General features: G+C 37.5%; 1 long non-coding RNA gene across 1 annotated transcript in view; it reads left to right on the forward strand.

The window, feature by feature from the left end:
* Positions 1–3318: 3318 nt before the first annotated feature.
* LOC119872246 overlaps positions 3319–12178 on the forward strand; it is a 31711-nt gene continuing 22851 nt past the window's right edge. The window contains exons 1-2 of the long non-coding RNA XR_005361065.1: positions 3319–3382; positions 4446–4479. This is a non-coding gene — a long non-coding RNA (uncharacterized LOC119872246). The remainder of the gene's footprint in view (positions 3383–4445; positions 4480–12178) is intronic.

The following is a 12178-nucleotide window of genomic DNA, read 5'->3' on the forward strand; positions in this document are numbered from 1 at the left end:
CTTTTTGATTTTTAAATTTTAGACATTATATACGGACTCCCAGCTATTGAAAGCAAAGGTTTAGTTGTGTCTTCTCTTGCTCCCATCACACAAACACACATAACTCTCTGTCTCTCTCTCTCCCCCTACCTTCACTCCCAACCTGCTAAGGAACACTGCTATTGAGAATCCAAGGCTACTCAGATGCCCGTTCCTTTGTATAAGAACTCTTTCTTTTTCTGCCCCCCTCTATGGAAACTTCTAGGATTTTATTCGTGTTCCTAGTTACTATGGGAAAATGTCAGGGAAAAAAATCTAGTTACTGCTGTTTTGGTGGAGTTTTTGAAGGAATAAAAAGTAGATGGGTGTGTGCAACTTGATGTTTTATTGGGGATCTTAATCTTTATGCAGTTATTCTTTAGAGACTGAAGCTGGAAATCCAGAGATTATCCAGGCTATGTTCAGGCTTTCTTGGGAAGCTCTTTGTAAATCCATCCAGTCAGATAGACATTACTCAAAATTAAAGCATACTTAAAGAGCAAGATTGGCTTTGTGATAACCATGGTTGAAATTGGATAATACATACTTGTGGGTTCAATGTACATACTCTTTACTATTTTATCTATTTGAAATTTCCCATAAGAAAAGGTTTTAAAAGAAAGCTATTGTTCCGTCCTCAGTAAAAGTGTTTCTAAATCTAAGAATCAAGTAGTTTTTTCCTTTAATTTTACCTGCCAGATGTGTTATATATTCAAAAGAATTTAAACTTGTTTCTCTGGAAAGCTGTGGACTTCAAAATATCCCAAGTCTTTTTGGATTAAAATCAAATTAACTTTCTGTTAGTCATGTGCTACTACTGCTATAGGCTTAAGTAGATACTTAGTTGGTTACAGTTCATTTTTGTAAAAACCATTTCTTTCTCTTTTGCTAGTAGCTAACTTAAGGTAGTCTCCTCTTCATCTCAGCCCAATATACTTCTATTACCCCAATTTAGGTGCTTGAATTTTTTTGCCATTAATGGTTTCCCTTCCATAGTAACCAACATGATGAGCTTAGAAAGGATTTTACTGTACCTTAATCAAATAAATTAAAGGTCACTAATAATCTATGTAGTTACAATTTGTCTAAGAAAAATATGTCTTCTTCATGGAATAAAATTTTATTTTACTATTCTATAAAATTTGAATCCTTAAAATATGAAATTTTTTTGATGCAGTATTTTACTCAGAATAGTGAAAAAAATGTAGTTATGATATCCTGTAGCAGTATTGCTAAAAGTAACTTTTTAGGCAATAATGCACCTGACCAAATGTAAGAAAATATGTCATGGAGATTAGGAAATTTTGGCTATTTATAGCAATTACTTTAGGACTTGGAAATTAGAGGCAATCAGGCAGAAAGTCAAGATAATAACAGTAGAGAGAAATGTCAAATTTATGAAAATGCTCTTACCAATCACACTATGTCAACATTTATTAACAAACATTCAGTTCCACTGGCTGCACTTAGAACTTTAGTTATGGTCTATTGTTTTGTCTCTTCAATTTACTTTGGTTTAATTGATCAAAACCCAAGTATATCTATAAAATGATATCTTTTCAACAGAAAAGTCTGGGAATATTGATGATTCTATTTTAAGAAAACATGTCTTATTGAAATGGAAGAATCAGGAAAAGTTGTTTGTTTGCTTGTTTTGTTGTTGTTTTTAATTTGGTATGTGGGAGATCTCTCAAAAGATGAGAATAAACTACCAGAAACCACCTGGTCAAGTGGTTCTCTGCCAGGGTTATTTAAAAATGTATTGGGGCATTTTTCATTGTTAATTTGACTGAATGGAAGGGGCCCTACTGGCATTAAGCAAGCAGGGAACAGAGATGATAGGAATCCTACAATATTTAGGATAGCTCAGGAAAACGAGGAATTGTCTTTCCCAGTTTCTGATCAAGCAAGTTACCACCTAATGTTTGAATTCTTTCCACACTGTGGGCTCACTGTAGAATGATAAATAGGAAATTCAGCTTTTAAAAAAATTGGGGGATCCCTGGGTGGCTCAGTGGTTTAATGCCTGCCTTCGGTCCAGGGCGTGATCCTGGAGACCCAGGATCTGTGTGTTGCTATGTGTATGTGTACGTGTGTATATGTGGCTGGCATCAAGAATTCCAATGTTTAACCAAACTGGACTAGCTAGATGCCATAGTATATTTTGAAACATTGTTCAGGGTTGTGATTTAATATGACCCCTGGGGCTCAGCAAATTACATTCATTCTTTTACATATGTAGCAGGAGGGCCTTACTCTCTCTCTCTCTCTGACGGGAGGTGAGGGAGGGAGGGAGGGAGGGAGGGAGAGGAGAGCCGAGAGAGGGAGGAGGGAGGGCGGGAGGGAGGGGGGGGGGGGGGAGGAGGGGGGAGGGAAGGAAGGTAGGAAGGTAGGGGGATGGGAAGGAGGAAGGGGGAGAGGAGGAGGAGGATGGGGGAGGGATTCCTTTCTTCTTTCTTCTTCCTTCTCCTTCTTTTCTTTTCTTTTCTTTTTCTTTTCTTTTCTTTTCTTTCATTCAGATTTTATTTATTTATTCATGAGAGACACACAGAGAGAGAAGCAGGCTCCCTGATGGAAGCCTGATGCTAGACTTGATCCCAAGACCCCGGGATCACAACCTGAGCCGAAGGCAGAAGCTCAACCACTGAGCCACCCAGACATCCCACTATGGTTTATTCTTTATCAATTTGCTCATCTTTGGGATCCCTGGGTGGCGCAGCGGTTTGGCGCCTGCCTTTGGCCCAGGGCGCGATCCTGGAGACCCGGGATCGAATCCCACATCGGGCTCCCGGTGCATGGAGCCTGCTTCTCCCTCTGCCTGTGTCTCTGCGCCTCTCTCTCTCTCTGTGACTATCATAAATAAATAAAAATTAAAAAAAAAATTTGCTCATCTTTAAGATGTGAACCAAAGTCTGCAAGGATGATGATCTGCATAGTTAAACTATCTGTCCTAATCTGCTGGGGGAACATTATAGTTTCATACTATAGTCATTTAGTTGTTGTATTGCTATTGCTTTTCTTTTCTTTTCTTTTCTTTCTTTTCTTTTCTTTTTTCTTCTTTATTTTCTTTTCTTTCTTTCCAGATGAGGGAAGAAACAAGCAGATTCTGTGCTGAGTGAAGAACCTGATGCTGGCTCGATCCCTGACCCTGAGATCATGACCTGAACTAAAATCAAGAGGTAGACACTTAACTGACTGAGCCACTCAGGCACTCCAAAACTTATGTGTTTGTTTTTTTTTTTTTTTTTTTAAAGTAGGCTCTTCGCCCAGCCTGGAGCCCAACCTGAGGCTTGAAAACATGACCCTGAGATCAAGACCTGAGCTGAGATTTAGAGTCGGATACTTAATTGACTGAGCCACCCAGGTACTCCTGGTATTGTTTTTCTTTTTCTCACCATATTCTCTCCATTCTGGGCTAGCATCCATTTTAACTCAGGCTGAATATCATCCATTGGTGGTTCTGTGTGCTGACCACATGAAATGAAGATGTTTTTAATATAGCAGCACACATTTCCTCCTCTACGGTATTGGCAATTTCATATTCATTTTTGCTTAAGCTGGTCTCTAGGCTAGTTGATGAGAATTCATTCTCTGAAAGAACATGATAACTATTTTCTACTTTTTCCAAGTGAGTCAGACTGTGAATGCTGTCTTGTGATTTATTAAAACATGAAAAATATATGTTGGCAAGTAATAACATGCAGTAGATTTACAGTGGTGCATTCTAAATGGATACATCAGGACTTTGTCTTTTTTAACTCTCTGGTATCCATAGAACTAGACTTATTTGATAAATTCTTTAGATAAATTAAAAGAACCACTCCATGCCTGAGCTCTACATTTCATTTCCTTTGTCCATGTAAAGAGAGGCAGCCAGGTTTCTTTCTTTCCTTTTTCTTTTTTTTAAAGATTTTATTTATTTATTCATGAGAGACAGAGAGAGAGGCAGAGACACAGGCAGAGGGAGAAGCAGGCTCCATGCAGGGAGCCTGATGTGGGACTCGATCCAGGGTCTCCAGGATCATGCCCTGGGCTGAAGGTGGCACTAAACTACTGAGCCACCCGGGCTGTCTGGTAGCCAGGTTTCTATTGACAAGCTACTCACTCACCCCCACCCTATCTTCAGCCTAACTCAAATTATTTGGAAAGAGTAAACTCTACTAAAAACTCTGTTACCAAGAACAGAGTAAATTGTTACTGAGAAATTCAACGTACTCTAAGAGCAAGAGATGCTAAGATTGGAATAAAACCACACACATGTACACACACACACACACACACACACAGTGCTCTTCATGGTGAGGAAAGGTGTACAATTAGGAAATCTCAGGTAAAGAGAGAAAGCAAGAACATATCTCCAGAAGTTCAGTCTTATATCAGAAATCATTAGCTCTCATGCTAACCGTGTGCTCCTCTCTCCTTCCCAGCCTCTCTTGCACATATGATTCTCGCCAATGAAAGGTGAGTGTACCCCTTGCAGGATGAAGAAGAGCCAATGAGCCACTTCAGTCTTATGTTTTCCTATTATGGTGACCTCAGAGGTTGCATGTTCTGGATTACATGGTTATAAAATGGGAACAACCTAGATCTCGGAGTTATCGCCTGGAAGAGAACTGTGCCAATCTTGATCTTATACCAGAATAAGAAGTTATTTGTAACTGCAGCATGGCCTCTCCTAGCATAAGATGTCAGTCAACATTAAAGGGTTTAGGGATCCCTGGGTGGCGCAGCGGTTTGGCGCCTGCCTTTGGCCCAGGGCGCGATCCTGGAGACCCGGGATCGAATCCCACGTCAGGCTCCCGGTGCATGGAGCCTGCTTCTCCCTCTGCCTGTGTCTCTGCCTCTCTCTCTCTCTCTCTGTATGACTATCATAAATAAATAAAAAAAAATTAAAAAAAAAACATTAAAGGGTTTAGAAAAATAAAGGGTTTAGAAAATGAAAATGAAGAAGTGTTGATTCAGACACATCCAAATAAATGATGTAGAATGGAGTAGAAATGAGCTCAGTTTGAGAATTACAGAAATATTTTATTTTATTTTTTAAATAGAGAGAGATAGATCATTTAAGGACTTTATTTATTTTAGAGAGAGAGAGAGAGAGAGAGAGAGAGAAACAGAGTGTGGGGAGGAGGGGCAGAGGGAAAGAATCTTCAAGCAGATTCCCACCAAGTGTGGAACCCTACAGGGGGGTTCAATCCCATAAGATCATGACCTGAGCTAAAACCAAGAGTCAGAAGCTCAATGGACTGAGCCACCCAGGTGCCCAGAGTATTACAGAAACATTATAGGCAAAAATTGTTTTCCTTGGAAGCAAGATAGATTTTGTCTGAACCTTTGGTTTGTAGATGGAAATCAATTTTCCCAGCAAATTTCTCAGAGAAGAGCTTCACTGTGTTGGTATTTAATGCTTCTGTTTAAATTTCTTTAATTAAATTTTTTTTTGTTTAACATATCTGTGTGAAAGAGTCCCCAAACAATCACAGTCTCATAATCAATGATGACCTTTTGTGTCTATTTTGTTATAATCCTGTTCCTGTGTGCTAGGAACTTAAAGCAATGATTTTCTTACTCTTTTAAAATTCAAATCAATCTTCACTCTTATTGCAAATCACACATGTTAGGAAAATTTTGTTTAAAACTTTTTTAGTTTATACTTGATTGGGGCTCTTTCTTTTTAAGTTTATTGTTTTATCTTATACATATATGAAACCTCAAAGACAAGCTACATTGTTAGTTTTTAAAAAGTTTTGTAAGAGGATTTACTTCTATTTTAGCAGTTGATTTCAACTAATTATAGAGACAATCAGAAGATTGACAGAAAATTTAGAGATCCCAGATATTTTCACTTTAATGTTCTTTAAAACAAAATCTTACATTTCCAAAGTTACAAGAGGAAAGGATTCCCCTATTTTGTCCTCCTCAGAAGTTGATGGAAAGAATTGGCAAATGAATTAAGTCTGGGAAGAAGGCCACCTGGCTTTTGTACATTAGGCAAGAAGGAGTAAGTCAAGCCAAAGGGATTTCCCCATAAGGAGACAGTGGTAGTGAGGAGGATTCTTGAGGATGGATAAAGATAGGGAATATAAGAAGCTGGAATCTAGCCTAGATCCACACACAATTTGAAGAGTTTAATTTCACACCAAAATGAGCCAAGGCTTATTGGAAGCTTCACACTTTAGCAAATGTCAATTGAGTTTCAGATTTCAGAAAAGAGCTTAAAAGAAGAAACAGAGCATTGGCAATGATGGTGACTGGCTGGTAATGCCAAGCTGCTAAGTGATGGCCACACAAATTGCATTATCCTTCATCACTGTGTCAGTCTAATCATGCAAGCGTACATGTTTAATTTGTGAAAATTTGTAGTGCTAGAGAACATCATGTGTTCTGAGCTCTTTGGTTGGTCTTCATGTTGAAGATCAAAGACTTCATTAATGATTTAAGAAATATAGAGGAAATTGAGGGCTTCTTAAAAAGCATCTACTTAAAAAAAGTTATCCATTTATTTCATTCAAATATCTTGCAATCCACAATCACATAAATAACTAAAGATTCAGTCAAGTCTTGGTCATCAGCTATAACAATCTTTCCCTATAATAGCCTTATCGTAATAGGGTAACTTGACCATTTAAGGACTTATTTCTGGGCAATAGGCACAGGTGTTAAATCCAAGAACTTGGGAATTGAAAAGTAGGGGTAGCAAGGAAATGTCCAAGGGCAGGCTGGGAAGCAGATCCTCTACTGAGAAAGGGAACAAAGTTTTTAAGAGGGGGCAAACTTTCAGATTTAACTCCTATGTCTTGGCAGAGCCTTTAAAAAAATAACACTGGCAGACAGACAACTTCCTGTTTATCATCTGTCAAACATTTGATGTTTGTAGCTTATAAGGTACATCCCGAGGAAGGTTATGAGGACAGGGGGAAAATGTAAGAAATAGTTGGAGTATTAGACTCCAGTGGATGTTCCACATTGTTTATGTTGACTAGATTGAATTGCTGCTCTTCAGTGTAATAAACATTTAATATTACAGTTAAGTTTTAGTTCCAGTATTTTTTAGGTTCCAATGTTTAGTCATGTGTTTAGCAGACACACAAATATTGGCCCTTTCTTTCATGCAGCTGTTTTGTGGTTTTTCAGAGACTTTTCCTCAGAGCAGAACTCCTCTTCCTCGTGCCTTAATGTGGGAAATGTGCCCTCCACCACCAGAGAGGTGTTGTATCTCTCTTCAGGCTCTGTCTTCTGGTAGTTCATCCTACGCAAGGATTTTTCTCTGTTGGGTTGCTTTACCTCTCTTGGGCCTTGTGGGTAAGAAGAGTTCACGTAAAAGCCATGGAAGTCTGGCTCTCCACAGATCTGTTAGTCCAAATGGCACCCTGTTGCACCATAGCCCAGTCTACATGCCCTGCTATCAGGGTGGCTCCATGCAGCACTCAACTTCAGACTTCTCCAAGAGAGAGAGTCAAGTTATAGCAGCTTTGTGATCCACAAACTCCAAGTAGTACAAGTTAGTTTTCCAAGTATTTCTCTAAGTGGCCCCTAGTTCCATCTCACTTGGCTTGGTGGAGATGGAGCAAAAGGAAAGTGAACCACACAGCAAAGACAACATCTTCCAATGAACTTTCCAATTCTAATCTACTGCTAATGAATCCCCAGCCTTCTCTCATATGGCTTGTTGGTAGCCTACAGAGATAGCAGAAAAGGTTTGCAAATTCTTCATAAATTTTCTAACATACTTGTTTTTAAATATTGAGATACTAGCATCTATTGCATTTGTGCACTGTTGGTGGGAATACAAAATGGTGCAGCCACTGTGGAAAACAGTAAGGAGACTCCTCAAAAAATTAAAAATAGAATTATCATATGGTCTAGTAACTCCACTACTGGGTATTAACCCAAGAAAAATGAAAACACTAACTGAAAGAGATGTATGCATCCCTATGTTTATTGCAGCATTAGTTACAGTAATCAAGATATGGATGCAAACCAAGGGTCCATAATAGATGGCTAAAGAAGATGTGGTATACATGGTATATTACCAATGAAAAAGAATGAAATCTTGTTATTTGCAACAACATGGATGGGCCTAGGGGATACAAAACTAAATGAAATAGTTGAAGAAAGACAAATACCACATGGTTACACTTATCTGTGGGCTTTAAGAAACAAAGCAAAAAAAAAGAGACCAAAAAACAACCCAGACTCTTAACTATAAAGATGAATTGATGGTTGCCAGTGGGAAAGTGGATGAGAGTATAGGTGAAATAGATAAAAGGGGATTAAAAGGGGATCTTGATGAGCACTGAGAAATGTACAGAATTTATTATGGAAAAACATATTTATTGGCTGTGGTCTTGAGGTTTTTTAAGCTGAAACTAAAGAGAGAAAGTTTCATTTTAACCATTGGTTACACATGGGAAACTGCTTAAAAGAGATTTTAAACACTGAATGATAGAAGTGGAGGGAATAACTCTTTTTTTTTAAGATTTTATTTATTTATTCATGAACGACAGAGAGAGAGAGAGAGAGAGAGAGGCAGTGACACAGGCAGAGGGAGAAGCAGGCTCAGGCTCCATGCAGGGAGCCCAACATGGGACTCGATCCTGGGTCTCCACGGTCACACCCTGGGCTGCAGGCGGCACTAAACCTGCTGCACCACCGGGGCTGCCCCAAGGGAGTAACTCTTAAACAAGAGGCAGAGGGAAATGGAATAATAATAACTAAGTTATAATGAAAAATAAAATTGATGAATCCAAAAGAAGGCAGAAAATGACAAATACCAAAGTATAGAAATAAGAACAAAATGAGACATATATCTAGAAAGATATCTGTAAGCACAATAAATGTGACTAGATTAACTTGCCAGTTAAAGAAGAAATGGCCAAATTTGAAAAAAATCTAGTTATGTTTTTTTTTAATATACTTAAACAGAAAAGTTGCAACTGAAACAATAAAAAGGGTGCAACAGACAAATATTAAGCAAAATGAGGATGGTATGTTAAACTCAGACAAAACTGATTTTAAGGTAAAAAGTTATCAAGCTATTAAGACATTTATGTGTGGTACTGGAATAGACAGATGGAATAGAGATTTCAGAATCAGACTCAGAAACCTGGCATATGACAGAGGTGGCATTTCCTATCAATAGGGAAAGGTTGACCTAGTTAGAAAAAAAAGGTGCTCAAAGAATGATTCACCCATAAGAAGTAAAATATATATTGAATTCATACCTCCCATCATACCAAGGATCAATATGAGAAGATTAGTAAAACCTACTGTACAAATTAAATCTTTAGATCTTTTAGAAGTTATGAAGAACTTCTCTAGTAGAAAATATAGTCTAATAAATCTAGGAGTGGAATATAATAAATAGGACCCCAAAAGAATACACTATAAAGAAGACAAGTATTACAAATTAAAATTTTAAAAAGTACATCATGAAAAGATGCCATCATAACAACAGAAAAGTAAAAACGTAAGCCATACACTAGAAGATAATTTCAATGCATATGATCAGAAGAGAATTAGGAAGCAGAATTTACAAAGGCTGTCTATAAATCATTAAAATAAAGATTAACAACTCAATACAAAAACATGACAAGGTATCTAAACTTAAGAAGAAATTAAAATGTCCAACAAACATGTGAAAATATGTTCAGCCTAACCAGTAATCAAAAAATGCAAATTAAAACCAGAATAAGATACAATTTTGCACTTATTAGATGGGTAAAAACAAACAAAAACCCTTGAAGATACCAAGTGTTGGAGAGGATGTTGTACAACAGGAGCAGTTCTAGTAGTAGGAATACCTATTGATAAACCACTTAGGAGATTGTTATGGACTGAATGTTTTCCACCAAATTCATATGTTGCAGCTCTAATCCCCAGTGCTGTGGCATTTGGAAGTGGGGCCTTTTGGGAAATAATTAGGTCTAGATGAGATGCTGCAAATGCCCTCCCCTCCCCCACCCTATAGGGTTAAAGTTCTTGTAAGAGGAGGAAGAGAAAAAAAAAGAAGAAGAGGAAGAGATATAAGGGCTCTGCTCATATGAGGTCACAACAAGAAGGTGGACATCTGCAAGACAGGAAGAGAACTCTCACCAAGAGCCAAATAGGTTGGCACCTTCATCTTTGACTTGTTAGCCTCCAGAATGGTGAGAAATAAATTCCTGCTATAAAATTGCCCAATCTATTGTATTTTGTTATGATAGTTCACATTGACTATTAGACAGAGATCTATTTCACAATGTATGGTCCTGTTTAAGGTGCACAGATACTACGTGGTGGATATAGTGAAGACACCATAACATTCATTTCCATGTTGGTGTACTGTGTGCTATTCTGTTCTGTAAAGCTTGAGAGCTAAAAGCAACATTTCTCAGACTCTTATCAAGTTGGAGCTCTAGAAACACACTAGGTTTTGTAAACTGATATAGTTGAGCAATATTTAGAGAGTAGAGGTGATACGGGGCAAATTTTGAAGTATTGTTTTTGGCAGGCAAAGTCATGCAGACATTGGTTCTGTTTTTGTTTTTTTGTTTTGTTGCAGCAGTGAATGGCAAGTCACTAGTTTCATTAGAGTTAAGAGATAACTGTAGTTCTGAGGCTATGGTTTCCTGTTCCTGGGATCCCAGTGGTAGTTGTTTGTTTTTCAGTTTAATGGTTCCAGTAGTGGCCTACTGACTTCCTATTTTCCTGGTTGTAGCCATGGTAAAATTCTTTGGCTAGGCTCATTTGGTGGCATGGTTCTGAGTTATTCCTTTTGCAATCATTTAATACTCTAGATCACATACTTCTCTCCTTAAAATAATTTGAATTGTTCTGTTTCTACGATTGAACACTGACCAAAACACTTCTAACCTATGAATTCCACATCTATATACATACCCTAAGGAAACTTGTACATGTATTCAACTTCTAGATAAGGAAACTATTGTGTATGTGCCCAAGGAGACATGAGGAAGAATGTTTATAGTGGCATGGTTTATAATATCAAATTGTACCTGACAAGAAAATAGATAAAAAAGTAGTATAATCTTGCAATTTTTTGCATATTTTATAATAAATTAAAAATAACAACCAAACACAAATACACAAGACATAATATCTGCCCTTGGTTACCTTAACAAAACAGTGGCCATTTTTAAATGCAAGACCTTGGAACCAAATGATTAAAAATGAGCTCCCTCCTCCTTAGTTCTTAGTTATATAATATTCTTGAGGTTAGCTTACCAGCTTTCTTCTTCCCAAATACACTATTCCAGGCCTTCTCATGAACTCCTATGGTTTTAAGTACATTGTGTTAATGATTGTCAAAGATCTATCTCTGAGCTTCCAACTCATATGTCCCACCAACTACTGGATAGCTCTCTACTTATGTGTGTTGAAGACATTTCAAATTCTATGAGGCTGCAAATGATCTTTCTTCCAAAAATCAGCTCTTTATTCTGTGTTCCCTATCTCTATTTAAAGAAAATGCCACTTTTTATTTCCACAAACTAGAAATCTGAGATCATCCTTCCCTATATTGTTTCCTTAACCTCAGATCCCTCACATGCAATCACTAAGTCTCGCCAATTTTTTCTACTTCATATTGTTAAAAAATTTCTCATCAACTCTAGAGTCATTTTCCCACATATGTACTACTGAAAAGCCTTCTTTGTCCCCTTGACTTAAATCTCACACTACCTATCCACTCCTCATAACACAGTTAAAGTGATATTTCTAAAGAAAAAGAATCATTATGTCATCCTCCTGCTTAAAATCCTCCATGGTTTCTTATTGCTTCTAATCATAATAGTCAAGGCCCTTTATGACATAGATTCCAATTGCCTTTCAGTGTTTCCACTTACCTCTTTGCTTTCAAGCTCTACAATACAACCATACTGTGCCTTTTAGTTTCTTGGATACACTATGGTCTTTCTGATATTCACAGCTCCTCATGTGCTATTTGTTTCATGTGGAGTACCTTTCCTTTCCCTTCCTACCCACTTATTAGGTCTCAAGTAAGACATTAATAATTTCCAGTAACATGTATCCCTAACAGTCTTCCTCACATCACGCTCTCTTCTCTATAGTCTGGAGTATAATAGATAAGCCCTTTAAAAAATAATCATCATACCATTATCATATCTACCATAGTTAATAATTATTTCTCAATATCATC

Source organism: Canis lupus, chromosome 6, assembly GCF_011100685.1.
Source record: "Canis lupus familiaris isolate Mischka breed German Shepherd chromosome 6, alternate assembly UU_Cfam_GSD_1.0, whole genome shotgun sequence".
In the NCBI taxonomy this organism is placed as follows: Eukaryota; Metazoa; Chordata; class Mammalia; order Carnivora; family Canidae; genus Canis; species Canis lupus.